Source organism: Carassius gibelio, chromosome B14 (assembly GCF_023724105.1).
Source record: "Carassius gibelio isolate Cgi1373 ecotype wild population from Czech Republic chromosome B14, carGib1.2-hapl.c, whole genome shotgun sequence".
Classification (NCBI taxonomy): Eukaryota; Metazoa; Chordata; class Actinopteri; order Cypriniformes; family Cyprinidae; genus Carassius; species Carassius gibelio.
This window is the reverse complement of record NC_068409.1, coordinates 6,633,991-6,649,354: the sequence shown is the minus strand read 5'-3', so window position 1 is coordinate 6,649,354 and position 15,364 is coordinate 6,633,991.

Here is a 15,364-nt window from a genome sequence, read left to right as displayed (position 1 = left end):
CATGAGTCCCTTGTTTGTTCTGAACAGTTAAACTGAGCAGCGTTCTTCAGAAAAATCTTTAAGCTCCTGCAGATTCTTCAGTTTTCCAGCATCTTTGCATGTTTGAACCCTTTCCAGCAGTGACTTTATGATTTTGAGATACATCTTATCAGACTGAGGACATTTGAAGGACTCATACACAACTATTAAAAAAGGTTCAAACATTCACTGATGCTCCAGAAGGAAACAAGATGCATTAAGAGCTGGGGGGTGAAAACTTTTGGAGATCAAGGTAAATTGTACTTAATTTGTGTACCGGGAAACATACAAGTATCTTCTGTTGCTTACGAAGGGCAGAACTAAATGGAAAAAAATTATATTTCAACAAAATAAGACAAATTTGGCCAAAATTTGTTCAAAAGTTTTCACCCCCCAGCTCTTAATGCATCTCGTTTCCTTCTGGAGCATCAGTGAATGTTTCAATCTTTTTGAGACTAAATGGACTAAATGTTAATATCTTTTTTGTACAATATCTTACTCAGAACAGTACTAAATAAAAAATAACATGCATTTAGTATGAGCTCTCTCTTTTTTTGAAAATTACTCATATTTTCACAGATTCTGCAAGGGGTGCCCAAACTTTCGAGCCCCACTGTATATATTAAACCAATTTCAGTGTTGGATGAACTTCCTATTTTCACCTAATTACCACTGGAAGAAATTGCCATCCAAACTGAATTTAAAATGATGTTGCAGCATCTGATCAAGTCTTGACTAATATTTGACATCAAAATGACATCAAGTAAGTTTACTTACAGTATTGTTCAAAATAATAGCAGTACAATGTGACTAACCAGAATAATCAAGGTTTTTAGTATATTTTTTATTGCTACGTGGCAAACAAGTTACCAGTAGGTTCAGTAGATTGTCAGAAAACAAACAAGACCCAGCATTCATGATATGCACGCTCTTAAGGCTGTGCAATTGGGCAATTAGTTGAAAGGGGTGTGTTCAAAAAAATAGCAGTGTCTACCTTTGACTGTACAAACTCAAAACTATTTTGTACAAACATTTTTTTTTTCTGGGATTTAGCAATCCTGTGAATCACTAAACTAATATTTAGTTGTATGACCACAGTTTTTTAAAACTGCTTGACATCTGTGTGGCATGGAGTCAACCAACTTGTGGCACCTCTCAGCTGTTATTCCACTCCATGATTCTTTAACAACATTCCACAATTCATTCACATTTCTTGGTTTTGCTTCAGAAACAGCATTTTTGATATCACCCCACAAGTTCTCAATTGGATTAAGGTCTGGTGATTGGGCTGGCCACTCCATAACATTAATTTTGTTGGTTTGGAACCAAGACTTTGCCCGTTTACTAGTGTGTTTTGGGTCATTGTCTTGTTGAAACAACCATTTCAAGGGCATGTCCTCTTCAGCATAGGGCAACATGACCTCTTCAAGTATTTTAACATATGCAAACTGATCCATGATCCCTGGTATGCGATAAATAGGCCCAACACCATAGTAGGAGAAACATGCCCATATCATGATGCTTGCACCTCCATGCTTCACTGTCTTCACTGTGTACTGTGGCTTGAATTCAGAGTTTGGGGGTCGTCTCACAAACTGCCTGTGGCCCTTGGACCCAAAAAGAAAAATTTTACTCTCATCAGTCCACAAAATGTTCCTCCATTTCTCTTTAGGCCAGTTGATGTGTTCTTTGGCAAATTGTAACCTCTTCTGCACATGCCTTTTTTTTAACAGAGGGACTTTGCGGGGGATTCTTGAAAATAGATTAGCTTCACACAGACGTCTTCTAACTGTCACAGTACTTACAGGTAACTCCAGACTGTCTTTGATCATCCTGGAGGTGATCATTGGCTGAGCCTTTGCCATTCTGGTTATTCTTCTATCCATTTTGATGGTTGTCTTCCGTTTTCTTCCACGTCTCTCTGGTTTTGCTCTCCATTTTAATCAACTTTTTAATCAAATTACGCTGTTCTTCTGAACAATGTCTTGAACGACCCATTTTCCTCAGCTTTCAAATGCATGTTCAACAAGTGTTGGCTTCATCCTTAAATAGGGGCCACCTGATTCACACCTGTTTCTTCACAAAATTGATGACCTCAGTGATTGAATGCCACACTGCTATTTTTTTGAACACACCCCTTTCAACTAATTCAACTAATTGCCCAATTGCACAGCCTTAAGAGCGTGCATATCATGAATGCTGGGTCTTGTTTGTTTTCTGAGAATCTACTGAACCTACTGGTAACTTGTTTGCCACGTAGCAATAAAAAATATACTAAAAACCTTGATTATTCTGGTTAGTCACATTGTACTGCTATTATTTTGAACAATACTGTATATAGCTCATTTATCTCAGCAAAGCTGGCCAAAGTGCTGAACAGAACCAAACATAAAACAAGCAAGACAAGCCATTAAAGAGGAAAACTATAAAAACATAGATAAAATCCCATTAGGATGTCTGGGAGTAAAGATAGGTTTCAACATGGTTTTAAAAGCTTAGTGAATGTTGATTTCAGCTGATTCCAGTCAATGAATCTGGTTTCTCCATGGGCTTCAGACAATCATCACACGACTGTAGATGGAGCACCAAGTAAACCTGACAGGGAACTTATTAATGTGTCTCCAGACTGGATTACTGTAATGCACTACTCGCTGGATGCTCTGCAGACTCAATACACAATCTTTAGATGGTTTTAAACTGTAAATGTAATATACGTAAACAGAAATACTGTAACCCACTTTATAGAGTCACTCTATCCAAAATAACCAAATGTAAGTTGTTCTTGCATATTCACTTGACGTATCCTGAGGGTTCATGAGCCATCATGATGCACCAGATTCAAGGCTGAACCAGATGTGAGAGCTGTAGTGAAAGGGAAGATTTCCATATTCATTTCTGACTGTTAATTCATCTGAGCATAACTGGTGTTTTTATGTTCCTTTTCTACACGGACAGTTCATTACACAGTATTTGATGGATGGAAAAGAGCTGCTTGGACAGTCTGCTTAAATGTTGTGTTTTACTGAAGAAGAAAAACCATAAAGGTTCAGAAAGACTTGAGTTAGTAAAGGATAATATCATTTCTATTAAACTATTTAAGTATTCTTTTAAGAACTTGAGGATTTCACTTCAGTCAATCTATAATTTGGCAGGGCAATGCTGCCCCCTCAATATCAATAATAAAATTACCATATGCCAATAAATCCTTCATCCTTACAATCCCTTCAGAAAACAGCCAACTCAACTCATCTGAATGTATGAGTACAGAATATCTGTGTGTTTGATGTTGTCTTCTGATTTTGTTCTTCATCTCAGTAAAAATAAATCTAATGATTTTGTATATGTGTATGTTCATCAACCACATGCAAATTAAATTGATAACCAAACCAAACCATAGATATATATATATATATTGCCTTACTGCTAATTGGTAAGGCAAGTTAGTCAAATTTGTGTTTAATTACATAATTACAACACTTTTGTGCTGCATTATACAGTGCCTGTATGTACTAGAAATACACCTATATTAAAAGTAAACCCTGTATAGTTTTCACAGTGATATAGTGTTATAAACACTCAGTAAACAGAGCTGAACACTGTGTTGGGATGCTCAAACAAACCAGTTCTACTGAAGAACAGAGACAGAAGAACAGCACTGGGTGACTAGGTCAAAGACATGTGTGGTGGAGGTTAGATTGCTTTCAGGAAGATGTGCTATAGGCTAAATGTTATATATAACTACTTTTTTTTTCATGTACACTCCATGTATTATAACACTCCATGAAAATTTCCCATTATAAAAGTGAATCTGTCCTAGTTTGGTGTTGTAGCTCATCAGGGTTTATTTCCTTATCAGCTCATTTCCCTGTAATTGTCCTCTGGCTGTAGTTCGGAGACAGAGCTGTCAGTCAAAGCCCTGATAACAGCTGCCTTTCATTCTCATTTCCCCACACATGTAGTCACACAGAGACAGGATTCTCAGATCTTTAATATATGCACACTGCAACCGCGATTTCCAACATAAGTATGCACGAAAGACCTTATATAATTTAGAAACTGAGGTTATTAACATTCATTTATTCAGAATTTCCAAATGAAAAAACAAACAAAACAAAAAAACAATAGAATGTTTGCAAAAGCAGACTTGCTACTGTTTACAAATTGTAATGGCTACTAACTGTTAAAGTTTTGTATGCAAAATTTTTGTCCAATCTTGCTTGATATAAGACATTAGCTGCTCATCCCTTGGCACACACGTCAGTCACCAGTCATATGTCTGTTTGCTCTGCTGCAAATTCTTAATAATATTTTGATTTGAATGGCTGCAACAAACTCCAAAAAAGTTGAGACAGAGGCAAAAATAAAGGAGAAAAGGTTATAGAATATCCACATTAAACACTTCACAGTACGCAGGTGAATTGGAAATAGGTGAGGGTGTCATGTTTGTTCATGACTCATCTCTTTGTGCCATTATAAATAAAATGTCACAATGCACAATCACAAAGAATTTAGGTCTTTCAACAACTACCATATTCAAGATTCAAATTTCAAGATTCAAGATTTTATTTTATATCACATACAACAAGAAGTGAAATGTAGGTCTTGCTCTTTTTAGACTGTGCAAAAAAAAAAAGAGAAAATTAAATACAAATAATGAAATTACACAATATATTAAACTACTATACAAATTATGTGCAGTGATCTTATCTCAAAAAAGTGCAGTCTTTACAGAGTTATTGTGTAACCCTACATTACGAGTGGGGTGTAGATCCACTGTCTCCTCATGAAGTCCACAACCAGCTCCTTGGGTTTGCTGAACTTCAGAAAGAGATAGTTTGTTTGACACCATGATTTCAGACTTTCTACCTCATCAGGGTAGGTTGCTCATTGTCGTCGTAGATGAGGCCTATCACCACTGTATCATCAGCAAACTTGATGACAGAAGTGGAGGTGTGTGTGGACACACAGTCATATGTGTAGAGCGGGTAAAGCAGCGGGCTCAAAATATGTCATATGTAATATTGTGAAAAGATTGAGAAAATCCAGAGAAATCACAGTACATGTATAGCAAGGCAGAAACCACAGGTGAATGTGCTTGAGCTTTGAGCCCTCAGATAATATTTCATAAGAAACTGTCTTGCTGCTGTGTTAAATAAAGCCACATGAGCTCAGGAGTACTTCAGAAAACCACTGTCATTTACCACAGTCTGCTGCTGCTTCAAGAACTGAAACTTGAATCTCTGTAACTCTAGGAGAAAGCTAGACATCAGTTCTATGCAGCGATGCCTCCAGGTTCTCCGGGCCAGAGCTCATCTTAGAGGGTACAAAACACAGGGGAAATATTTGCAGTACTCAGATGAGTCCACATTTCAATTTGTTTCAGGGAAAAATGGACATTGAGTTCAAAGTCCCAAAGACCAAAGGGACCATCCAGACTTTCATCAGCGACAGAAGCAAAAGCAAACAATATAAAAATATATATATATATATATTCCAGACATTTCAAGGGCCCTCTCTTCCTTTGGGGCCCTGGTAATCTGGTTTTACCCCCAGTCCGACGCTCTGCGTTTGTTCCTGATTGATTGGCCTACTTCCTGCTTCCTGTCATGTGACTGAAAGCAAAGAACAGGCTTGAACGAGGAGTTGTTTTTAAGGACTTAGCATTCCAGCATCTCACTTTATTGGATTATCACTTACTTTTGGGTTGTATATACACCGATGCACCCTTTAAACATTGGGACGTACAGCATGCTGGATTTCATAAAGACTAATGGTACTTAATAGTATGGAACTGAAAGACTTTGTGCTTTTAACAGCCTAGAATTTTATTGTGTTGTTTTAAGCTCCTGTTTAAATACTTTATTCATTCTACTTATGTCATTTTCTCATCATTTTAAAACACATATTTTCCCTTACACAGTTTAATCTGACCCCATTTCAAACCCATGCAGTTTGGCCGATAAGGCTGATCGTTACATATGTAACATCCGTATGTTCACTGGACGCAGCCACAAACTAGCAGATGTCCTGAGGAGCCAGAGAGTGGATATTGCATGCATCCAGGAAACAAAATGAAAGGAAACCAAAGACAGGAAAGACTAAGGAATATAAGATAATCAACTATGGCACATAGACGACCCAAAATGACATAGCTGTAGTCATGAGCCAGGAACTTCAGGACAGCTATGCTGAGGTCTACAACATCTCTGACTGTCTTATCTCAATCAAGTTCATTTTGGGCTCAACCTTTACTCCTAATCACAAAATTGTGCCGTTAACATTTTCAAGTGAATTTAGCACAGCTGTGAAATAGATACTCTGACTAAGCAGGTAATTGTGGGTCGTTCCACTTATTTTCTGCTGACGCAGGAGGAGAGCTGCACTTTAATCAGAAAGCTCTTTTGTACCCAGCGCTCACATTTATTAATGGCCAACTGTCTTGCAGCTTAACTGTGTTTTTTTTTGTGTGTTTTTTTTTGGTAGTCTGTTCTTAGACTGCCTTTCAGAGAGAGCACAAGTGAATCTTCTTTAAATGTTATAAAAGTGTCCCAAAAGCTAATGGCTTCTTCTCACATTTCCCTGTCAGGGGGGTCTGACAGGGTGTATAAAGCCCTAAACACACTGCAGGATATTTGGCTCTTATACTTTATTGACAGTATTTTTTTATTAATTTCAGTATTTTTGTCTTGTTTTCCAACACAAATATTTAAACTTGCTTACATAAATATAACCTAAATTTTCTTGGGAATCTAAGTGAAGATATTTAGTATTATGGAAAAGAACAAAATGAAGTTCTGACTTCATAAACTCAATTCATTTGGATACATTTCTTAGAAAACAAGATCGTTAGTCATTTTTGCATCTCCAGTAACTTGATTTAATAATATTTAGACACTTGCAAAGAAAGACAAGACCAGTAAGGAAGAAGAGTTTTTTAGAGTGTAGTTATTTTAAAATTTAAGTCAGAGAAGATTTTCCAGCCTGTTTTCTTTTCTTGATCTTAAAAAAGTCTAAATTTTCCTTCATAAAACCTGAGTATATTTCATGTTAGCTATTGCATTACCTGTTAACACAAAAGTGTATTGTTAAATGTTATAGTTATATCAGTGTGTAATACATGCAGTCACACCACATATTTTAGCATTTATTACCTGCTGACTCAATCAATAATGAAACAAAGGTGTGAACCAAAAAGTAAAAAAAAATGCACCCTACTGTGTTTGGCTCTTATCGCATCTTATTTGCATAAAACTGAGAAAGTCTCAGATTTTTCTCACAGCTTGCCCTGCTCCCACAATCCCCTGCACATCATTGGTTTTCATACAGACTAAACTGAAAATCATGCTAAAATCAGAGACCTCAGAGAGGACTATAAACCATCAATGAAAGTGCGTCAGTGAGTGGAGAGATCAACGGCATTAACTTTTCCATTTGCATCATTAAAACCCAAGAACTAATCCAGTCCTGCTGCTTTAATCTCCGTATTCTCCTCGTTCTCAATGACTGTCGCTTCCATCATCTGACTCTCTCTGTTTCCTCCTGAGTTCTCTCACTCAGTATCAGTCACACACACTCACAGGTGTTACTACTGCTAATGCTCATATAGAGGACCCGGTCTCTGAACAAACCCTTAGTCTAAAGTCGTGAATGACAGCTCAAATCATGTATCTGCACCCCTAAAGAATGATAACAATAAAGATAATTGCTCAATAATATTGCTCAATATTAATGAATAGCAGTCCACACCACAGATATAAGTGGATCACTTTCAGAACTTCATTCAGAGACTCTTATTTTGATATTCTGTTATTTCTGTTTTCTTGTTTTGTGTGTTTAGTTCCTGTTTCTTTATTTGTCCAGGTTTCTGAATGTCCTGATTGGTTTTTGTAACTGATTATGTTCACCTGTTCCTTGTTTAGTTCCTCATTTGGTCTGTGTGTGTATAACCCTGGGTTTCATTTGTTATTTGTGTGTTATTTGTCTTCACGTCGGTTTATTTCCCCAGTATTTCCCAGTATGTTTCGTATTGGATTATTATAGTTTTTTTTGCTGTTGTTTGTTTTGGTGCAAGTTTCATAAGCAGGTTGTACATTATCAGAACTCCTATTGCATTCTTATTACAATCTTAATTTCAGCGTGTTTCTTAATTATGTTAGTACAAACACAAAATGACAAAATATCCTTTTAAAACAACAAAAAGTAGGTTCCTCTTCAGGAACTCGAGCTGCGTCAAACGCTTTTGGGGAACGCCTTTGGCAAGAACAACTCTGAATATCGTGTGCAATCAGTTCAATGGAAGAGTGTGACGTCACGGACGGGGTGACGTAGCGACCAGGAAGCTATAAAGGCACGTGCCACGCAGCTGGCCTCAGCTTCGCATCTTTCAGCAAGCGCTCTGTGTGTGCATGTTCATAAGTCTGTCTTGTAAGTCTTATTTACTGTTGTCTGTCCAGTATTATTAGACTAAGATGCCTAAGTCTAAAGTGAAGGCCAGACATTTGAAGGGCGAAACCAACTGTGTGTTCCTCCATGCCAGCGCTACATCACGGCTGGAGACACACATGATTTATGCGTGGTTTGCCTGGGGTCGAAGCACGCTGAGTTGGCTCTCGAGGGAGCCGACTGTCTGCATTGTGAACGATTGCCAATGCGGACGTTTCGATCCCGGAGGGCTCTCTTCGAGGAGGGAGCCTTCGCCAGCGTTCCCCGCGGCTCTGGCCCCACTTCTGCTGAGGCAGAGCGGCTGCTGCACTCGTGGGGTTCGCAGGTGGATCTGGCAGAGGGAATGGAGACGGGCCAGTCCTTATCTCCTTCCTCATCTGCTAGATCCGGCGCCCAAACCCTGGGATCGGAAGCATGCTCGTCAGTTTCTTCCCCCCAGGGCGAGGGTCGACACTCCACCTCTCTTCGTCTGATGAGGTGGATGTGGAGAAAGTTGGTAGGGATTCGCCACCCCTTTCGCCCCAGTATGAGGAGCTGCTGGAGGTGGTTACTCGCGCAGTCGAGAAGTTAAAGATAGACTGGCCTCCACAGAAAAAACATGAACCACAGAGAAGTAAACTCGATGAGCGGTATCTCAGGCCCAGACAACCACCTCCAGCCCGGAGCCTTACCTTTTTTCCCGACCTCCATGACGAAATAGCGAGGTCGTGGAAACACCCATATTCAACCCGTCTCTTCGGCCCTGATTCGCAGTATTATGGGAATGTGACAGGGCTCGATGAGCGTGGGTACAGAGCGATGCCACGGGTCGAACAGACGCTTGCGGGCTATCTGTCACCCGGTTCGGCGTCGTCTCTGAAGGCTCCGGTCTTGCCTACAAAAGCATTAAGAACAACATCAGTGTTAGTGGGCAAGGGCTATGTGGCAGCAGGTCAGGCAGGGGCGTGCCTTCACACCATGGCCATCCTTCAAGCATATCAGGCCGACCTGCTGAGAGATGTAGACGAGGGAGAGGGGATCAAGTCCGATGATATTGCAGAGTTTAGACGGACCGCTGATCTCTCCCTCCGCGCCACCAAAGAGACCGCTCGCGCGATTGGGCGGTCTATGGCAGCCTTGGTGGCCGCGGAGAGGCATTTATGGCTGAACCTGTCCCAAATTAAAGACTGTGACAGGTTCTGCCTCCTGGACGCCCCGCTCCAAGCCTCGGGCCTGTTCGGCGACACAGTCAATACAGGCCCTCTTGGTGGCCCCTAACTATCTAGACTTTGCCTCTGGTATGGCCAAAGCATTTATATACCCTCGAGCGGGTTACATTCCTAAAGTTCCCTCTGTCACACCACAACCTGTCGTACTGCAGGCCTTCTGTCCTCCTCCCTTTCGGGAGCCAGACCAGGTGAAGCTAAATTGTATATGTCCAGTGCGAGCATTGGACGCATGCATCCACAGAGCTGCCCTGTGGAGAAAGTCTGACCAATTGCTTGTATGCTACGGTCCTCCTAAAAAGGGTTCTCCTGCCTCTAAGCAGACCCTTAGTCGTTGGATAGTAGAGGCTATCAACGTCTCCTATGAGTCCTCTGGTCTTCCCCTTCCTTTGGGAGCCAAGGCTCACTCTACGCGGAGTATGGCTGCCTCTAAGGCCTTTTTAGCAGGTGTGTCCCTCTTGGACATCTGCAACGCTGCGGGGTCGTCCACGCCCTCTACATTCGCCAGATTTTACAATCTCGATATGCTAGCCGCTCCTGGCTCTTCTGTCCTCTCGTCCTAAGCTGTGCTCTTCGGATACAGACTAGGCAGGGGCTTGGTAGTCTGGCAGCATTGGCACATCGTTCCCCAAAAGCGCTCGACGCAGCTCGAGTTCCCGAAGTGGAACGTCCCTAGGTTACGTATGTAACCCTAGTTCCTCGAGGGAACGAGACGCTGCGTCGTCGAGCCATACTCCCGGCACCCCTGCCTGCGCTTGCTTCCCTACTCGAAGCTGAGGCCAGCTGCGTGGCACGTGCCTTTATAGCTTCCTGGTCGCTACGTCACCCTGTCCGTGACGTCACACTCTTCCATTGAACTGATTGCACATGATATTCAGAGTTGTTCTTGCCAAAGGCGTTCCCCAAAAGCGCTCGACGCAGCGTCTTGTTCCCTCGAGGAACTAGGGTTACATACGTAACCTAGGGACGTTTTTCATTTATGTAGACATTTAATTCACAGTAAATACCTTTCATAATGCTATTACTATCAAACTTCTTGACTTAAATTAAATTAAATTTATGCATTTAGCAGACGCATTTATCAAAAACGACTTACAGTGCATTCAGGCTATCAGTTTTTACATATCATGTGTTCCCGGGGAATCAAACCCCAAACCTTGCGCATGAAGTGCAATGCTCTACCAATTGAGCTACAGGAACACTATTCAGTTCAGACAACACATTCACTATTTGAGAGAAAGATTTGTAATTTGTGAACAAATTATTTATTTAAGTGTATTTACAGGTACGAAAGCTATAGCCTATATTACTGTAACATCTGTTAGTATGAATCACTTGAAACACATCATGCATGGTTTGCTCTTGAATAAACTGATTGTTAAAAGTATTCATTTGAAAGAAAATCATTCTGTTGTGTTTTGGTGATTAAGACAAATGTTCTTGTTGCATATTGAAAAAAAAGTGTTTTGAAACAATTCAAGTTTGTTCAATTCAAGTTTATTTGTATAGCGCTTTTTACGATACAAATCATTACAAAGCAACTTTACAGAAAAATAAGTTCCTACAATATTTAGTAATAGCTTATAAGTGGTGACTGTCAGTGTATGTGCTTATGACAAGATTTTTCAGAAAAAATAATACAAGGCGTAGTCAGCCAGATGATTAACATTATTAACAGCAATTATTATATGATGCAGTCACACTTGTAGCAATATTTGTTAGTTCTGTTTGAAACAGCTTTTATATGTACTGAACATGTACTGAGTATGTACAATATGTCTCAAATATGTATCTGCAATGAAAGAATGAGCTTTGGTTTGGAAAGATTGACCAGCAATGCTTCAAATGTGATGAGTTTGGATTTTTGAACTGATCATTTCTGAAAATGTACACCTTGTGAAAACTGCACCAAAATAAAATAAAATATGAATGGATGAATGAACGAATGAATGAAGTGCAATTTGATCATTGGTTGTGAGTTTTTCATGTGCTTAAAAAAACTGGGTTCTGAATTAATGTCATGATTGTAAAAAAAAAACTTTAATTTTGTCCACGAATTACAGTAACACTTGGCACCCTCATAAGTAAGGAAGCAAGTCCTTAACCCAGATAATGTAGCTCACTGGCCTAGTACACTGCAGCAACTTGATGGGTTAGTATTAATTTAAAAACAAATAAAAATCTTAGAAACAAATAAAGACATATTACCCAGATAAATGGCTGTAAACATAATTGAGCTTGAGATGTTAAGATCTTTGCTCAGTAGTGTGCATATGGGAATATATTAGCTGGAAAAGACAGCTCTTTGACTCTTGAAATACTGTCAGTGTGCTGTACTAGAGAGGCAGACTGAGCAGGAGCAGTACTGTCTGATGGAGCTTTTAAGACCGCAATCAGGCCATTAATCCAGCTGCAGCAGGACGCTTGCATTAATGGACTCTTAAACGTAGCCAATTCACACCCCTTTTGGCCCCTGCTACCTGCTGACTGCATCAATAATGCATCAAAGTGACTTACACACACCCAAACACAACCTCCAAGAATACACATCCTCACAATCCACTCCAGATCTTGTTAAACAGCAAATCAGACTGAACATATTCTTAATCGAATATGATTCATCATCATTCACTGACACTGACATAAAGCATTCAAATAACTTTGTTATGTTAGAATGACTACTTTTATCAGATCTATTTTAGAGCCTCTGCTCTCTGAATAGGGACATGCCAATTTAAGAAATCATAGCTGTCCTATATTGGGAACTTACAGGATCTGAGAATATGAGGGTATGCACTTTTAAAAGAAAAGACTGGGTATTCAATAAGACGCGGGCAAGACGCGATTCTGCTTAATGATTCCTGCATTTGCATTTTAAAGTGGTCATATGATGTTGCTAAAAAGAACATCATTTCGTGTATTTAGTGTAATGAAATGTGTTTATGTAGTTTAAGGTTTAAAAACACATTATTTTCCACATGCTGTATATTATTGTTTCTCCTCTATACACTGTCTTTTTGAAACACTTAATTTTTTACAAAGCTGAAAAGCAGGTGTGCTCTGATTGGCCAGCTATCCAGTGCATTGTGATTGTATGAATGCCTCAAGCATGTGACGGAAAAGTTACACCCCTTAACATACATATGTTCTTATCTGAAGGGATGTGGCTATGTAGCATGAATGCGAGATAAAGCATCAGCCTTTGTCTTCTTTGACTCTGGACTATATGACGATGTAAACTGGAATCGACTGAAGAAAAGAGACCAACGAGCACGTCTGGAGTTTAGATGTTGTGACGGAAATGTTACACCCTTGTTATACTGTGATGCATGTCCTGGTCAGAACACCGGTGCCACAAGACAAAAAAGTGGGGACATAATTAGGGATTATAATGACATGTACTGTCTTTTTATGTGTTGTGTTGCATTGCGCCACGTAAACACAATACCATGCCTGCATTTGTGATTGGAGAAGTGACAAACAACAAGCACTTCTCTACACTGCTCAAAACTCACATCTGAATCGTCAGTGGCAATTCTTTTTTATATATAAACACACTTACAGTCTGTGAGTCAGAACAGCCGGCATTGTAAAATGTACAAGTACAGTCTTTTTAGGTTTGCGTGCGTTCAGCATTAAAGAGACAGAAGCCTAATAAACACACCGCCTGTCTTTAATGTTAATTAAAGAACAACAGAAAATCCTTTAAAGGTGCCATCTGTAATGTTTGGCCAAAAAATCAAGTCATACTCCACATTCCATAACAGATTGGGGCAGTATGCCTCAATAAAGTGAATTGGTCTACTCTAGAGTAACAAACGAGAAACGGCATAGTCTCTATGCTCCGCCCCTACCTTCACAACAACACTACAGCCATAGCCGAAGCCTAACTGTGCGTTCACACCGCCGCCGTCTAGAGCGTCAAAAATCGATCTTGCCGCTCTGCTCACGACGCTGCAGAAAGATTTGTGAGCGCTCAGACGCTCTAACGTAGATCGAATGCTTATAGATTAATACAAATGCTAAACAGCAATAATCAACCTGTCCTCTATTCTGCTTGGGAACTAATGTGCCAACTCTCAAGCATTCACCGTGAGACACACGCAATCGACTCTTTTCACACGCTTTCACGCCACACATAAATTTTTTCACGCACAACAAAACCACGAAGCAAAGAGGACACGGAGACCTACAGACTGGACAGAGCAGGTTAGTTATGATATAATAAAATGGGTAACGTTAAGTTATAGCTAGCTAATTATCAAACGCAGCTACGGTTAGCCATTGCTAACATTAGCACGTTTATAACAGCCTTCGATACATTTCTATGTTATAACTTCCCGAAAACAAATACAAAAACATATAAAACAAACTTCTAGCAAAATACTAACAGCATCTAACTTACCAATCCAAAAGAAATGTTGCAAGTTCGGAGTCGAACCTCATTTCTTTCAGGTCCATCAGTTGTCTCCAGCGATTAAAAGCAGTGCTGATGTTTACTCTGGTTCGGCTCCTTTTCTTATCGGATTTGATTTGTGATTCCGAGTGCAGTTGTTTCCCTGTAGCGGGTGGTGGTCTCTTGCCAAGGGCATGAGCCATCCTTTCTCTCATCACCTTTATTTATATAGTGCTTTAAACAAAATACATTGCGTCAAAGCACTGAACAACATCATTTGGAAAACAGTGTCTCAATAATGCAAAATGATAGTTAAAGGCAGTTCATCATTGAATTCAGTTATGTCATCTCTGTTCAGTTTGAATAGTGTCTGTGCATTTATTTGCAATCAAGTCAATGATATCGCTGTAGATGAAGTGACCCCAACTAAGTAAGCCAGAGGCGGCAGCGGCAAGGAACCGAAACTCCATCGGTGACAGAATGGAGAAAAAAACCTTGGGAGAAACCAGGCTCAGTTGGACGGCCAGTTCTCCTCTGACCAGACGAAACCAGTAGTTCAATTCCAGGCTCAGCAAAGTCAGATTGTGCAGAAGAATCATCTGTTTCCTGTGGTCTTGTCCTGGTGCTCCTCTGAGACGAGGTCTTTACAGGGGATCTGTATCTGGGGCTCTAGTTGTCCTGGTCTCCGCTGTCTTTCAGGGCAGTAGAGGTCCTTTCTAGGTGCTGATCCACCATCTGGTCTGGATACGTACTGGATCCGGGTGACTGCAGTGACCCTCTGATCTGGACACAGACTTTCTCTCTTATTCCACGGTGACCTCGGAATAAGAGAGAAACAGACAAATATGAGCGTAGATGCCATTCTTCTAATGATGTAGCAAGTACGGTGTTATGTGAAGTGTTTCCGGTTCACCTAATTAATGCAGCCTAAAAATCCTTTAACGGATTTGGATATTAAAAGCAAATTAGTATGTTATGTGTATGCCAGGTTAACGAGATGGGTCTTTAATCTAGATTTAAACTGCAAGAGTGTGTCTGCCTCCCGAACAATGTTAGGTAGGTTATTCCAGAGTTTAGGCGCCAAATAGGAAAAGGATCTGCCGCCCGCAGTTGATTTTGATATTCTAGGTATTATTAAATTGCCTGAGTTTTGAGAACGTAGCGGACGTAGAGGAGTATAATGTAAAAGGAGCTCATTCAAATACTGAGGTGCTAAACCATTCAGGGCTTTATAAGTAATAAGCAATATTTTAAAATCTATATACGATGTTTGATAGGGAGCCAGTGCAGTGTGGACAGGACC